Source organism: Phyllobates terribilis, unplaced genomic scaffold, assembly GCF_046119375.1.
Source record: "Phyllobates terribilis strain yellow unplaced genomic scaffold, ASM4611937v1 Scaffold_416__1_contigs__length_1633014, whole genome shotgun sequence".
Classification (NCBI taxonomy): Eukaryota; Metazoa; Chordata; class Amphibia; order Anura; family Dendrobatidae; genus Phyllobates; species Phyllobates terribilis.
The window spans coordinates 20523-36176 of NW_027363176.1; the positions used below are offsets into that span (position 1 = coordinate 20523).

Here is a 15654-nt window from a genome sequence, read left to right on the forward strand (position 1 = left end):
TACATTTTGACCCCGGTCTCTGGAATACCAAATTACATCCCTTAATACGTTTAAAACCTCTGAAATACTTCTGCCTGGTACACTACAAACCTGCTCAGGCTGGATTAGTTTGGCAATGACACTCCTGAGCCGGTCTGCAACCACCTTAGCAAGTACCTTGTAATCAACATTTAGGAGAGTTATGGGTCTCCAATTCGCTAGAGTACTGCGGTCACCTTTTTTATATATCAAAGACACCACTCCTCTCCTCCACGAAAATGGCAACTGTTCACAAATAAAAACTTCTTTAAAAAGCATAAAAAGGTCCTCTTTTAAAATGTCCCAAAAAGTAAGATAAAACTCTACAGGTAGTCCGTCACACCCAGGTGCTTTACCCTTAGAGAAACTTTTAAAAACATAAAATAATTCCTCTAAAACAATATCGCGTTCTAAAAACTCCTGGTCTGTAAAATTTAACTTAAAATCGAGATCATTAAGAGCATCAGATAAAAAGGACTCATCTATACACTTTTTACTAAAAAGATGCTTATAAAAGTTAAAAGTAGCATTCAACATTCCCTGCATAGATGTTTCACCCTCTAGATTTGTGATCACTTCTCTTTTATCCATGACTTTTTTGAAGAAGAAGCGAGAGCACTTCTCCCCCTCCTCCAAGTGCTGCACTCTAGAGTTAAAAATAATCTCTTTCCCCTTTGTGTCTATGCAGTTCTGAATTTCAGTTTTTAGGCTAGCAATATCATCTCCCACCTCCACCCCTAGCTCTTTGAATTTAAAAAGTGTTTGCAGTTTGGTGTTAAGATCACTAAAACATCTTTTTTTCTCTCTAGCTTTACGTCTCCCTGCTTTTATAAAAAACATTCTGACTTTTTTTTTCAAATTTTCCCACCAGGTTACCATAGGGGCATCAGAAGGTTTTTGTCGCCGCCAGGCTTGATAGGCTTTACCAAAGTCTTGTCGAATCAGAGGGTCCTCCAGCAGGTAAGTACTTAGACGCCAGAGGCCCCTGTTGACCCTCTGTTCATCCCGGTATTCTAGATGCACCTCCAAGCCCTTATGGTCAGAAAATATATTTGATGTTAAAACACATTTTACAGGGTTAAAATCATCTGATAGGAAAATAAAATCGATCCTGGAGGACACCCCTCTTCCGGACCACGTATAACCAGGGTCCGTCGGCAGGAGTGACCTCCACGCATCGCATAATTTAAAATCAGTTATAAAATCTTTCAATAGATGACATGACTTATCCAATTTGCGTAAAGGGTCACCCCCTGCTCGTTGTTCACTAGCACAAAGACAATTAAAATCACCCCCTACGACCAGGGGAGATGACCCAGTACAGTACAATGGCAATATCCCAAATAAATTAATTCTCTCTTGCTTATCAGGGGGAGCATAAATATTCATTACACGTAGGGTAAAACCATTAAATTTAAAATGCACTAAAACCACTCTGCCTGGTACTATTTCTGTGACAGCATTTATAGTAATATTTCTCCCACGACAGAGGAAGCCCACCCCCGCTGACTTGTTGTCATTGGAGCCAGACCAGATGGAGGGCCCCAGTCTCCAATCTGTCTTGATATCATTATAATTTAGTGCATGTTGTATCCCGCATTCCTGTAATAAACATATGTCAAAGTCAGTGGTTTCTAAATACTTGAATAGAGCAGCCCTACGAACTGGGCTCTTTAATGACCTCACATTCAGTGAGACAAGTCTTATTGTGGGCATTCATAGGTCAGGGTGGTGGATCTTCCATGAGGACACCTGACTCAAAGCCCTGTATATCAAATTGCTCCAGGACATCCGGGGCTAGAAGACCCAAACGACTCGATATTCTGTGAGCCGGCGGTTGCCCCCTCGTAGGTCACGGTTCCCAGCCACATTCCAGGAGACGCTGGGGATTCGACATTCCGTCTCTTTTTCGGGGCAGACTCCACTAGGTCACTGGTGCAGTCCTCCTCTTCCTCCACCTCCTCCAGGGGGGGAGACTGGTCCATCAGGACAAGATCAGCAACACAGATTTCCTGATGTTCGCCACCTAGAAGCAAAGCCCCCTCATCTGGCTGGCTAATCGCCCTGGAAGATCCTGAGGCCATCGCTGCGTGGTCCCCTGTAGCCAACCGCACAGGGGCACCACCCTCCAGCCCAACAGGATCGGTATCGGGAACCATCGATACGGAGGATACCCTCCCAGAAGGAGGACCCCCCCGCTCCGGTCCATGCGAGGTCCGCCCATCGTTAAGGGACTTCGATGCAGGTGCCGCCCCAGAGGGGCCTCCGGCTCCCTGCTCCATCCCAGCCTTCTCGCCCTTCGAACCGCCCTCCGACGCCGGCCTGCCAGTGAAGACCGGTGGGCGCATCGGCTCAGCTTCAGAAGATGCAGCTTCTGCGTAGGTCCTGGTCCTGGTCCTGTTGGGGCATCCTCGGAACATGTGCCCCGCCTCACCGCAGAGATTACATTTCCTCCCAGCGGGACAGTCCTTCATTAAATGTCCGTAACAGCTGCAATTATTGCAGCGGTCTACTTTCCTGCCCGTGCAGGACGTTTGGGTATGACCCATTTGTCCACAGTTCCTGCAACATACTGGCATTCCAGGATAAAATAAGTAGCCTCTGCTCTTACCGATTACGAAGGTTGAGGGAGGGTGTAGCATTCCTCCCACTCCACTAAGGTCCCTCTTTAGACGGGCCATATACCTTCTCTTGCCGCACCAGAAGCCTACCGCGTTCTTCACAGTACCCAGGTATCTCAGATCATCACAATAGCGGGTAAGGTAGGTCGAGATGTCTGCAGCTTCCACAAAGGGGTTCGGGAAATGCACCACGATGGGGATCTCGTCATAAGCATACAAGAGACAAAAGGTTAGTCCATCCAACTCATCTAAGTAGTTTTTCTCGTTTACCTTTTGTACGACTTGCTGACAGCATCCCTGGCTCTTGAAGGTGATGGTGTATGTCCCCTTGTACTCGTTGTCCTGGAAGCAGAATATGTCTTCCCGCCGAAACTCCAGAACTCCAAGAAGAATCCTATGGCAGATGTAGTCCAAATTCTTCTCCATCCTCGATGCTGCTCCAACTTCAATCCTCACGGTGTTCCGCATCCGGGCATCACCCGATGAATATGTGAGCGTTGCCGGCATCCTTCACTCAGGAACGTACCGACTCTTCTCTCTGAAAGGCGCAAGCCTTCATGGGATCCCTTCCCGTTGCTCCCGGACTAATCCTTCCTCCCAATAGCAGCAGGGGGGTTAAGTCCCTCCGAAGAGGAACGATCCCCCCAGGCCGAGAGAAAGGGTACCAAGAGCACCTCACAGGCAAGACCACACAGGTAAACCTGATAGATCGTGCCAAAAGGCCGAGAAGCGATAACCAGAATTGGTTTCAAACTACGGAGCCACCCAAGGATCCTGAAAAGTCCATTTGTGGAGATGAGCTCCTGGACTCCCGTTAAGAAGACATGTTGTCAACCTCTAGATCTGCTGCTGCTGGCTGTCCAGCAGCAGACTGAAGGTGGCTGCTGCTGTGCACGGGTATATAAAGGCTCAGAGCCTATTATGACACGCGCAGCCAGCGTTCCATTGCCACATTCCATCTACTGCAGGCAGGATATCTGGCTGGCTGAATGTCGCTGAGAAGCTCACAGAGACCGCCATAAGCAACAGTTTAACAGAATGCCACAGACTAATCAACCAAACTTTTTGGGTTGGGTTCTCTTTTATAGTCTGCAGGCATTAAATGAAAGAAGTCAGTGTTCCAGCAGAAGGAGACAACGTTTCAGAAAAGGCATTGTAGCAAACCAAAAAAGAAATTTTAAGCGCAGCAGAGTAACCAGCGCACATACCTGTTAGCTCAGGTGAGTTTAAAAGGCTGCTGTTGATAACAAGGGCATTTGCTAAATAGATGGTGTGTGTGCAACAATATACTGAAAGGTCAATTATATTGTGCAGCTTATCTCACCACCTGTAGTTATTTAGGTGAAAGCTCCAAAATGCTTGCCTAATATGTCTGTTTATCCAAAAGGAAGTAAAAAGGGAGAGCTAGAAAGATAGCATTGCATCACATTACATGGCAATGCAATGCACAGTTGCTGAAGTTGAACCAAAATGAGCTTGTAATCTGGCTTCTGCAACTTTGAACATGAAAAATCCAATGAGGAGAAGAAAAGCAAAGCCAAAGAGTCCATCCCAAAATCCGACAAACAAGCAAAATGAACAAAAAACATTGAATTCAATTCTTTCTGATTTTAGAAACTGCATTAAAGAAGGGGTGCACTGGTCCTGGAGATACTGCAATACCAGGTCAATGCGTGGAGTGGACAGAGCAAGCTCTTTTTCCATCTCCCTGTTCTAAAAATCCATTTAATATATGGTCCCCAGATAGGGGACGTATCAGATATTAAACTGATAAGAACAGATACTACACTTGATCTTAGCCAAAAGGCCGAGAAGCGATAACCAGAATTGGTTTCAAACTACGGAGCCACCCAAGGATCCTGAAAAGTCCATTTGTGGAGATGAGCTCCTGGACTCCCGTTAAGAAGACATGTTGTCAACCTCTAGATCCCTTACATGCCTGCACTTTTCGGCTTGCTGCTGCTGCAATCCACGCGTTTTAGATCTGCATAACTCCACCTCTTTAAACACAGCACCTTCACCCCCTGCTGTTCCCACCCGCCTCAACACCGTTGGAAGGGAGGAGAACCAATTAAGGCGGGGGGTGGGGTGGAACGAGCAGCTGTCTACCCTTAGCAGGAGGGCTCCTGATTACATACCTCTCCTGCTGCTGCTGCTGCTGGCTGTCCAGCAGCAGACTGAAGGTGGCTGCTGCTGTGCACAGGTATATAAAGGCTCAGAGCCTATTATGACACGCGCAGCCAGCGTTCCATTGCCACATTCCATCTACTGCAGGCAGGATACCTGGCTGGCTGAATGTCGCTGAGAAGCTCACAGAGACCGCCATAAGCAACAGTTTAACAGAATGCCACAGACTAATCAACCAAACTTTTTGGGTTGGGTTCTCTTTTATAGTCTGCAGGCATTAAATGAAAGAAGTCAGTGTTCCAGCAGAAGGAGACAACGTTTCAGAAAAGGCATTGTAGCAAACCAAAAAAGAAATTTTAAGCGCAGCAGAGTAACCAGCGCACATACCTGTTAGCTCAGGTGAGTTTAAAAGGCTGCTGTTGATAACAAGGGCATTTGCTAAATAGATGGTGTGTGTGCAACAATATACTGAAAGGTCAATTATATTGTGCAGCTTATCTCACCACCTGTAGTTATTTAGGTGAAAGCTCCAAAATGCTTGCCTAATATGTCTGTTTATCCAAAAGGAAGTAAAAAGGGAGAGCTAGAAAGATAGCATTGCATCACATTACATGGCAATGCAATGCACAGTTGCTGAAGTTGAACCAAAATGAGCTTGTAATCTGGCTTCTGCAACTTTGAACATGAAAAATCCAATGAGGAGAAGAAAAGCAAAGCCAAAGAGTCCATCCCAAAATCCGACAAACAAGCAAAATGAACAAAAAACATTGAATTCAATTCTTTCTGATTTTAGAAACTGCATTAAAGAAGGGGTGCACCGGTCCTGGAGATACTGCAATACCAGGTCAATGCGTGGAGTGGACAGAGCAAGCTCTTTTTCCATCTCCCTGTTCTAAAAATCCATTTAATATATGGTCCCCAGATAGGGGACGTATCAGATATTAAACTGATAAGAACAGATACTACACTTGATCTTAGCCAAAAGGCCGAGAAGCGATAACCAGAATTGGTTTCAAACTACGGAGCCACCCAAGGATCCTGAAAAGTCCATTTGTGGAGATGAGCTCCTGGACTCCCGTTAAGAAGACATGTTGTCAACCTCTAGATCCCTTACATGCCTGCACTTTTCGGCTTGCTGCTGCTGCAATCCACGCGTTTTAGATCTGCATAACTCCACCTCTTTAAACACAGCACCTTCACCCCCCGCTGTTCCCACCCGCCTCAACACCGTTGGAAGGGAGGAGAACCAATTAAGGCGGGGGGTGGGGTGGAACGAGCAGCTGTCTACCCTTAGCAGGAGGGCTCCTGATTACATACCTCTCCTGCTGCTGCTGCTGCTGGCTGTCCAGCAGCAGACTGAAGGTGGCTGCTGCTGTGCACAGGTATATAAAGGCTCAGAGCCTATTATGACACGCGCAGCCAGCGTTCCATTGCCACATTCCATCTACTGCAGGCAGGATACCTGGCTGGCTGAATGTCGCTGAGAAGCTCACAGAGACCGCCATAAGCAACAGTTTAACAGAATGCCACAGACTAATCAACCAAACTTTTTGGGTTGGGTTCTCTTTTATAGTCTGCAGGCATTAAATGAAAGAAGTCAGTGTTCCAGCAGAAGGAGACAACGTTTCAGAAAAGGCATTGTAGCAAACCAAAAAAGAAATTTTAAGCGCAGCAGAGTAACCAGCGCACATACCTGTTAGCTCAGGTGAGTTTAAAAGGCTGCTGTTGATAACAAGGGCATTTGCTAAATAGATGGTGTGTGTGCAACAATATACTGAAAGGTCAATTATATTGTGCAGCTTATCTCACCACCTGTAGTTATTTAGGTGAAAGCTCCAAAATGCTTGCCTAATATGTCTGTTTATCCAAAAGGAAGTAAAAAGGGAGAGCTAGAAAGATAGCATTGCATCACATTACATGGCAATGCAATGCACAGTTGCTGAAGTTGAACCAAAATGAGCTTGTAATCTGGCTTCTGCAACTTTGAACATGAAAAATCCAATGAGGAGAAGAAAAGCAAAGCCAAAGAGTCCATCCCAAAATCCGACAAACAAGCAAAATGAACAAAAAACATTGAATTCAATTCTTTCTGATTTTAGAAACTGCATTAAAGAAGGGGTGCACCGGTCCTGGAGATACTGCAATACCAGGTCAATGCGTGGAGTGGACAGAGCAAGCTCTTTTTCCATCTCCCTGTTCTAAAAATCCATTTAATATATGGTCCCCAGATAGGGGACGTATCAGATATTAAACTGATAAGAACAGATACTACACTTGATCTTAGCCAAAAGGCCGAGAAGCGATAACCAGAATTGGTTTCAAACTACGGAGCCACCCAAGGATCCTGAAAAGTCCATTTGTGGAGATGAGCTCCTGGACTCCCGTTAAGAAGACATGTTGTCAACCTCTAGATCCCTTACATGCCTGCACTTTTCGGCTTGCTGCTGCTGCAATCCACGCGTTTTAGATCTGCATAACTCCACCTCTTTAAACACAGCACCTTCACCCCCTGCTGTTCCCACCCGCCTCAACACCGTTGGAAGGGAGGAGAACCAATTAAGGCGGGGGGTGGGGTGGAACGAGCAGCTGTCTACCCTTAGCAGGAGGGCTCCTGATTACATACCTCTCCTGCTGCTGCTGCTGCTGGCTGTCCAGCAGCAGACTGAAGGTGGCTGCTGCTGTGCACAGGTATATAAAGGCTCAGAGCCTATTATGACACGCGCAGCCAGCGTTCCATTGCCACATTCCATCTACTGCAGGCAGGATACCTGGCTGGCTGAATGTCGCTGAGAAGCTCACAGAGACCGCCATAAGCAACAGTTTAACAGAATGCCACAGACTAATCAACCAAACTTTTTGGGTTGGGTTCTCTTTTATAGTCTGCAGGCATTAAATGAAAGAAGTCAGTGTTCCAGCAGAAGGAGACAACGTTTCAGAAAAGGCATTGTAGCAAACCAAAAAAGAAATTTTAAGCGCAGCAGAGTAACCAGCGCACATACCTGTTAGCTCAGGTGAGTTTAAAAGGCTGCTGTTGATAACAAGGGCATTTGCTAAATAGATGGTGTGTGTGCAACAATATACTGAAAGGTCAATTATATTGTGCAGCTTATCTCACCACCTGTAGTTATTTAGGTGAAAGCTCCAAAATGCTTGCCTAATATGTCTGTTTATCCAAAAGGAAGTAAAAAGGGAGAGCTAGAAAGATAGCATTGCATCACATTACATGGCAATGCAATGCACAGTTGCTGAAGTTGAACCAAAATGAGCTTGTAATCTGGCTTCTGCAACTTTGAACATGAAAAATCCAATGAGGAGAAGAAAAGCAAAGCCAAAGAGTCCATCCCAAAATCCGACAAACAAGCAAAATGAACAAAAAACATTGAATTCAATTCTTTCTGATTTTAGAAACTGCATTAAAGAAGGGGTGCACCGGTCCTGGAGATACTGCAATACCAGGTCAATGCGTGGAGTGGACAGAGCAAGCTCTTTTTCCATCTCCCTGTTCTAAAAATCCATTTAATATATGGTCCCCAGATAGGGGACGTATCAGATATTAAACTGATAAGAACAGACACTACACTTGATCTTAGCCAAAGGGCCGAGAAGCGATAACCAGAATTGGTTTCAAACTACGGAGCCACCCAAGGATCCTGAAAAGTCCATTTGTGGAGATGAGCTCCTGGACTCCCGTTAAGAAGACATGTTGTCAACCTCTAGATCCCTTACATGCCTGCACTTTTCGGCTTGCTGCTGCTGCAATCCACGCGTTTTAGATCTGCATAACTCCACCTCTTTAAACACAGCACCTTCACCCCCTGCTGTTCCCACCCGCCTCAACACCGTTGGAAGGGAGGAGAACCAATTAAGGCGGGGGGTGGGGTGGAACGAGCAGCTGTCTACCCTTAGCAGGAGGGCTCCTGATTACATACCTCTCCTGCTGCTGCTGCTGCTGGCTGTCCAGCAGCAGACTGAAGGTGGCTGCTGCTGTGCACAGGTATATAAAGGCTCAGAGCCTATTATGACACGCGCAGCCAGCGTTCCATTGCCACATTCCATCTACTGCAGGCAGGATACCTGGCTGGCTGAATGTCGCTGAGAAGCTCACAGAGACCGCCATAAGCAACAGTTTAACAGAATGCCACAGACTAATCAACCAAACTTTTTGGGTTGGGTTCTCTTTTATAGTCTGCAGGCATTAAATGAAAGAAGTCAGTGTTCCAGCAGAAGGAGACAACGTTTCAGAAAAGGCATTGTAGCAAACCAAAAAAGAAATTTTAAGCGCAGCAGAGTAACCAGCGCACATACCTGTTAGCTCAGGTGAGTTTAAAAGGCTGCTGTTGATAACAAGGGCATTTGCTAAATAGATGGTGTGTGTGCAACAATATACTGAAAGGTCAATTATATTGTGCAGCTTATCTCACCACCTGTAGTTATTTAGGTGAAAGCTCCAAAATGCTTGCCTAATATGTCTGTTTATCCAAAAGGAAGTAAAAAGGGAGAGCTAGAAAGATAGCATTGCATCACATTACATGGCAATGCAATGCACAGTTGCTGAAGTTGAACCAAAATGAGCTTGTAATCTGGCTTCTGCAACTTTGAACATGAAAAATCCAATGAGGAGAAGAAAAGCAAAGCCAAAGAGTCCATCCCAAAATCCGACAAACAAGCAAAATGAACAAAAAACATTGAATTCAATTCTTTCTGATTTTAGAAACTGCATTAAAGAAGGGGTGCACCGGTCCTGGAGATACTGCAATACCAGGTCAATGCGTGGAGTGGACAGAGCAAGCTCTTTTTCCATCTCCCTGTTCTAAAAATCCATTTAATATATGGTCCCCAGATAGGGGACGTATCAGATATTAAACTGATAAGAACAGATACTACACTTGATCTTAGCCAAAAGGCCGAGAAGCGATAACCAGAATTGGTTTCAAACTACGGAGCCACCCAAGGATCCTGAAAAGTCCATTTGTGGAGATGAGCTCCTGGACTCCCGTTAAGAAGACATGTTGTCAACCTCTAGATCCCTTACATGCCTGCACTTTTCGGCTTGCTGCTGCTGCAATCCACGCGTTTTAGATCTGCATAACTCCACCTCTTTAAACACAGCACCTTCACCCCCTGCTGTTCCCACCCGCCTCAACACTGTTGGAAGGGAGGAGAACCAATTAAGGCGGGGGGGTGGGGTGGAACGAGCAGCTGTCTACCCTTAGCAGCAGGGCTCCTGATTACATACCTCTCCTGCTGCTGCTGCTGCTGGCTGTCCAGCAGCAGACTGAAGGTGGCTGCTGCTGTGCACAGGTATATAAAGGCTCAGAGCCTATTATGACACGCGCAGCCAGCGTTCCATTGCCACATTCCATCTACTGCAGGCAGGATACCTGGCTGGCTGAATGTCGCTGAGAAGCTCACAGAGACCGCCATAAGCAACAGTTTAACAGAATGCCACAGACTAATCAACCAAACTTTTTGGGTTGGGTTCTCTTTTATAGTCTGCAGGCATTAAATGAAAGAAGTCAGTGTTCCAGCAGAAGGAGACAACGTTTCAGAAAAGGCATTGTAGCAAACCAAAAAAGAAATTTTAAGCGCAGCAGAGTAACCAGCGCACATACCTGTTAGCTCAGGTGAGTTTAAAAGGCTGCTGTTGATAACAAGGGCATTTGCTAAATAGATGGTGTGTGTGCAACAATATACTGAAAGGTCAATTATATTGTGCAGCTTATCTCACCACCTGTAGTTATTTAGGTGAAAGCTCCAAAATGCTTGCCTAATATGTCTGTTTATCCAAAAGGAAGTAAAAAGGGAGAGCTAGAAAGATAGCATTGCATCACATTACATGGCAATGCAATGCACAGTTGCTGAAGTTGAACCAAAATGAGCTTGTAATCTGGCTTCTGCAACTTTGAACATGAAAAATCCAATGAGGAGAAGAAAAGCAAAGCCAAAGAGTCCATCCCAAAATCCGACAAACAAGCAAAATGAACAAAAAACATTGAATTCAATTCTTTCTGATTTTAGAAACTGCATTAAAGAAGGGGTGCACCGGTCCTGGAGATACTGCAATACCAGGTCAATGCGTGGAGTGGACAGAGCAAGCTCTTTTTCCATCTCCCTGTTCTAAAAATCCATTTAATATATGGTCCCCAGATAGGGGACGTATCAGATATTAAACTGATAAGAACAGATACTACACTTGATCTTAGCCAAAAGGCCGAGAAGCGATAACCAGAATTGGTTTCAAACTACGGAGCCACCCAAGGATCCTGAAAAGTCCATTTGTGGAGATGAGCTCCTGGACTCCCGTTAAGAAGACATGTTGTCAACCTCTAGATCCCTTACATGCCTGCACTTTTCGGCTTGCTGCTGCTGCAATCCACGCGTTTTAGATCTGCATAACTCCACCTCTTTAAACACAGCACCTTCACCCCCTGCTGTTCCCACCCGCCTCAACACCGTTGGAAGGGAGGAGAACCAATTAAGGCGGGGGGTGGGGTGGAACGAGCAGCTGTCTACCCTTAGCAGGAGGGCTCCTGATTACATACCTCTCCTGCTGCTGCTGCTGCTGGCTGTCCAGCAGCAGACTGAAGGTGGCTGCTGCTGTGCACAGGTATATAAAGGCTCAGAGCCTATTATGACACGCGCAGCCAGCGTTCCATTGCCACATTCCATCTACTGCAGGCAGGATACCTGGCTGGCTGAATGTCGCTGAGAAGCTCACAGAGACCGCCATAAGCAACAGTTTAACAGAATGCCACAGACTAATCAACCAAACTTTTTGGGTTGGGTTCTCTTTTATAGTCTGCAGGCATTAAATGAAAGAAGTCAGTGTTCCAGCAGAAGGAGACAACGTTTCAGAAAAGGCATTGTAGCAAACCAAAAAAGAAATTTTAAGCGCAGCAGAGTAACCAGCGCACATACCTGTTAGCTCAGGTGAGTTTAAAAGGCTGCTGTTGATAACAAGGGCATTTGCTAAATAGATGGTGTGTGTGCAACAATATACTGAAAGGTCAATTATATTGTGCAGCTTATCTCACCACCTGTAGTTATTTAGGTGAAAGCTCCAAAATGCTTGCCTAATATGTCTGTTTATCCAAAAGGAAGTAAAAAGGGAGAGCTAGAAAGATAGCATTGCATCACATTACATGGCAATGCAATGCACAGTTGCTGAAGTTGAACCAAAATGAGCTTGTAATCTGGCTTCTGCAACTTTGAACATGAAAAATCCAATGAGGAGAAGAAAAGCAAAGCCAAAGAGTCCATCCCAAAATCCGACAAACAAGCAAAATGAACAAAAAACATTGAATTCAACTCTTTCTGATTTTAGAAACTGCATTAAAGAAGGGGTGCACCGGTCCTGGAGATACTGCAATACCAGGTCAATGCGTGGAGTGGACAGAGCAAGCTCTTTTTCCATCTCCCTGTTCTAAAAATCCATTTAATATATGGTCCCCAGATAGGGGACGTATCAGATATTAAACTGATAAGAACAGATACTACACTTGATCTTAGCCAAAAGGCCGAGAAGCGATAACCAGAATTGGTTTCAAACTACGGAGCCACCCAAGGATCCTGAAAAGTCCATTTGTGGAGATGAGCTCCTGGACTCCCGTTAAGAAGACATGTTGTCAACCTCTAGATCCCTTACATGCCTGCACTTTTCGGCTTGCTGCTGCTGCAATCCACGCGTTTTAGATCTGCATAACTCCACCTCTTTAAACACAGCACCTTCACCCCCTGCTGTTCCCACCCGCCTCAACACCGTTGGAAGGGAGGAGAACCAATTAAGGCGGGGGGTGGGGTGGAACGAGCAGCTGTCTACCCTTAGCAGGAGGGCTCCTGATTACATACCTCTCCTGCTGCTGCTGCTGCTGGCTGTCCAGCAGCAGACTGAAGGTGGCTGCTGCTGTGCACAGGTATATAAAGGCTCAGAGCCTATTATGACACGCGCAGCCAGCGTTCCATTGCCACATTCCATCTACTGCAGGCAGGATACCTGGCTGGCTGAATGTCGCTGAGAAGCTCACAGAGACCGCCATAAGCAACAGTTTAACAGAATGCCACAGACTAATCAACCAAACTTTTTGGGTTGGGTTCTCTTTTATAGTCTGCAGGCATTAAATGAAAGAAGTCAGTGTTCCAGCAGAAGGAGACAACGTTTCAGAAAAGGCATTGTAGCAAACCAAAAAAGAAATTTTAAGCGCAGCAGAGTAACCAGCGCACATACCTGTTAGCTCAGGTGAGTTTAAAAGGCTGCTGTTGATAACAAGGGCATTTGCTAAATAGATGGTGTGTGTGCAACAATATACTGAAAGGTCAATTATATTGTGCAGCTTATCTCACCACCTGTAGTTATTTAGGTGAAAGCTCCAAAATGCTTGCCTAATATGTCTGTTTATCCAAAAGGAAGTAAAAAGGAAGAGCTAGAAAGATAGCATTGCATCACAATACATGGCAATTCAATGCACAGTTGCTGAAGTTGAACCAAAATGAGCTTGTAATCTGGCTTCTGCAACTTTGAACATGAAAAATCCAATGAGGAGAAGAAAAGCAAAGCCAAAGAGTCCATCCCAAAATCCGACAAACAAGCAAAATGAACAAAAAACATTGAATTCAATTCTTTCTGATTTTAGAAACTGCATTAAAGAAGGGGTGCACCGGTCCTGGAGATACTGCAATACCAGGTCAATGCGTGGAGTGGACAGAGCAAGCTCTTTTTCCATCTCCCTGTTCTAAAAATCCATTTAATATATGGTCCCCAGATAGGGGACGTATCAGATATTAAACTGATAAGAACAGATACTACACTTGATCTTAGCCAAAAGGCCGAGAAGCGATAACCAGAATTGGTTTCAAACTACGGAGCCACCCAAGGATCCTGAAAAGTCCATTTGTGGAGATGAGCTCCTGGACTCCCGTTAAGAAGACATGTTGTCAACCTCTAGATCCCTTACATGCCTGCACTTTTCGGCTTGCTGCTGCTGCAATCCACGCGTTTTAGATCTGCATAACTCCACCTCTTTAAACACAGCACCTTCACCCCCTGCTGTTCCCACCCGCCTCAACACCGTTGGAAGGGAGGAGAACCAATTAAGGCGGGGGGTGGGGTGGAACGAGCAGCTGTCTACCCTTAGCAGGAGGGCTCCTGATTACATACCTCTCCTGCTGCTGCTGCTGCTGGCTGTCCAGCAGCAGACTGAAGGTGGCTGCTGCTGTGCACAGGTATATAAAGGCTCAGAGCCTATTATGACACGCGCAGCCAGCGTTCCATTGCCACATTCCATCTACTGCAGGCAGGATACCTGGCTGGCTGAATGTCGCTGAGAAGCTCACAGAGACCGCCATAAGCAACAGTTTAACAGAATGCCACAGACTAATCAACCAAACTTTTTGGGTTGGGTTCTCTTTTATAGTCTGCAGGCATTAAATGAAAGAAGTCAGTGTTCCAGCAGAAGGAGACAACGTTTCAGAAAAGGCATTGTAGCAAACCAAAAAAGAAATTTTAAGCGCAGCAGAGTAACCAGCGCACATACCTGTTAGCTCAGGTGAGTTTAAAAGGCTGCTGTTGATAACAAGGGCATTTGCTAAATAGATGGTGTGTGTGCAACAATATACTGAAAGGTCAATTATATTGTGCAGCTTATCTCACCACCTGTAGTTATTTAGGTGAAAGCTCCAAAATGCTTGCCTAATATGTCTGTTTATCCAAAAGGAAGTAAAAAGGGAGAGCTAGAAAGATAGCATTGCATCACATTACATGGCAATGCAATGCACAGTTGCTGAAGTTGAACCAAAATGAGCTTGTAATCTGGCTTCTGCAACTTTGAACATGAAAAATCCAATGAGGAGAAGAAAAGCAAAGCCAAAGAGTCCATCCCAAAATCCGACAAACAAGCAAAATGAACAAAAAACATTGAATTCAATTCTTTCTGATTTTAGAAACTGCATTAAAGAAGGGGTGCACCGGTCCTGGAGATACTGCAATACCAGGTCAATGCGTGGAGTGGACAGAGCAAGCTCTTTTTCCATCTCCCTGTTCTAAAAATCCATTTAATATATGGTCCCCAGATAGGGGACGTATCAGATACTAAACTGATAAGAACAGATACTACACTTGATCTTAGCCAAAAGGCCGAGAAGCGATAACCAGAATTGGTTTCAAACTACGGAGCCACCCAAGGATCCTGAAAAGTCCATTTGTGGAGATGAGCTCCTGGACTCCCGTTAAGAAGACATGTTGTCAACCTCTAGATCCCTTACATGCCTGCACTTTTCGGCTTGCTGCTGCTGCAATCCACGCGTTTTAGATCTGCATAACTCCACCTCTTTAAACACAGCACCTTCACCCCCTGCTGTTCCCACCCGCCTCAACACTGTTGGAAGGGAGGAGAACCAATTAAGGCGGGGGGGTGGGGTGGAACGAGCAGCTGTCTACCCTTAGCAGCAGGGCTCCTGATTACATACCTCTCCTGCTGCTGCTGCTGCTGGCTGTCCAGCAGCAGACTGAAGGTGGCTGCTGCTGTGCACAGGTATATAAAGGCTCAGAGCCTATTATGACACGCGCAGCCAGCGTTCCATTGCCACATTCCATCTACTGCAGGCAGGATACCTGGCTGGCTGAATGTCGCTGAGAAGCTCACAGAGACCGCCATAAGCAACAGTTTAACAGAATGCCACAGACTAATCAACCAAACTTTTTGGGTTGGGTTCTCTTTTATAGTCTGCAGGCATTAAATGAAAGAAGTCAGTGTTCCAGCAGAAGGAGACAACGTTTCAGAAAAGGCATTGTAGCAAACCAAAAAAGAAATTTTAAGCGCAGCAGAGTAACCAGCGCACATACCTGTTAGCTCAGGTGAGTTTAAAAGGCTGCTGTTGATAACAAGGGCATTTG

The 15654-nt window shown here is 45.6% G+C and overlaps 9 non-coding genes across 9 annotated transcripts; all 9 read right to left on the minus strand.

Annotated features, from left to right (window-relative positions):
• Nucleotides 1–4267: 4267 nt before the first annotated feature.
• Nucleotides 4268–4458, minus strand: LOC141227427 (U2 spliceosomal RNA). Its single transcript, XR_012294421.1, has one exon. It is a non-coding gene; the product is annotated as a U2 spliceosomal RNA (small nuclear RNA).
• A 1115-nt stretch (nucleotides 4459–5573) lies between these two features.
• On the minus strand, nucleotides 5574–5764 carry LOC141227525 (U2 spliceosomal RNA). Its single transcript, XR_012294517.1, has one exon. It is a non-coding gene; the product is annotated as a U2 spliceosomal RNA (small nuclear RNA).
• Nucleotides 5765–6879: 1115 nt separating this feature from the next.
• Nucleotides 6880–7070, minus strand: LOC141227537 (U2 spliceosomal RNA). The gene has a single exon (XR_012294528.1). It is a non-coding gene; the product is annotated as a U2 spliceosomal RNA (small nuclear RNA).
• A 1115-nt stretch (nucleotides 7071–8185) lies between these two features.
• On the minus strand, nucleotides 8186–8376 carry LOC141227095 (U2 spliceosomal RNA). Its single transcript, XR_012294204.1, has one exon. It is a non-coding gene; the product is annotated as a U2 spliceosomal RNA (small nuclear RNA).
• A 1115-nt stretch (nucleotides 8377–9491) lies between these two features.
• Nucleotides 9492–9682, minus strand: LOC141227550 (U2 spliceosomal RNA). The gene has a single exon (XR_012294540.1). It is a non-coding gene; the product is annotated as a U2 spliceosomal RNA (small nuclear RNA).
• A 1116-nt stretch (nucleotides 9683–10798) lies between these two features.
• LOC141227562 (U2 spliceosomal RNA) lies at nucleotides 10799–10989 on the minus strand. The gene has a single exon (XR_012294551.1). It is a non-coding gene; the product is annotated as a U2 spliceosomal RNA (small nuclear RNA).
• A 1115-nt stretch (nucleotides 10990–12104) lies between these two features.
• LOC141227573 (U2 spliceosomal RNA) lies at nucleotides 12105–12295 on the minus strand. Its single transcript, XR_012294563.1, has one exon. It is a non-coding gene; the product is annotated as a U2 spliceosomal RNA (small nuclear RNA).
• Nucleotides 12296–13410: 1115 nt separating this feature from the next.
• Nucleotides 13411–13601, minus strand: LOC141227584 (U2 spliceosomal RNA). Its single transcript, XR_012294574.1, has one exon. It is a non-coding gene; the product is annotated as a U2 spliceosomal RNA (small nuclear RNA).
• A 1115-nt stretch (nucleotides 13602–14716) lies between these two features.
• LOC141227059 (U2 spliceosomal RNA) lies at nucleotides 14717–14907 on the minus strand. Its single transcript, XR_012294169.1, has one exon. It is a non-coding gene; the product is annotated as a U2 spliceosomal RNA (small nuclear RNA).
• Nucleotides 14908–15654: the final 747 nt, after the last annotated feature.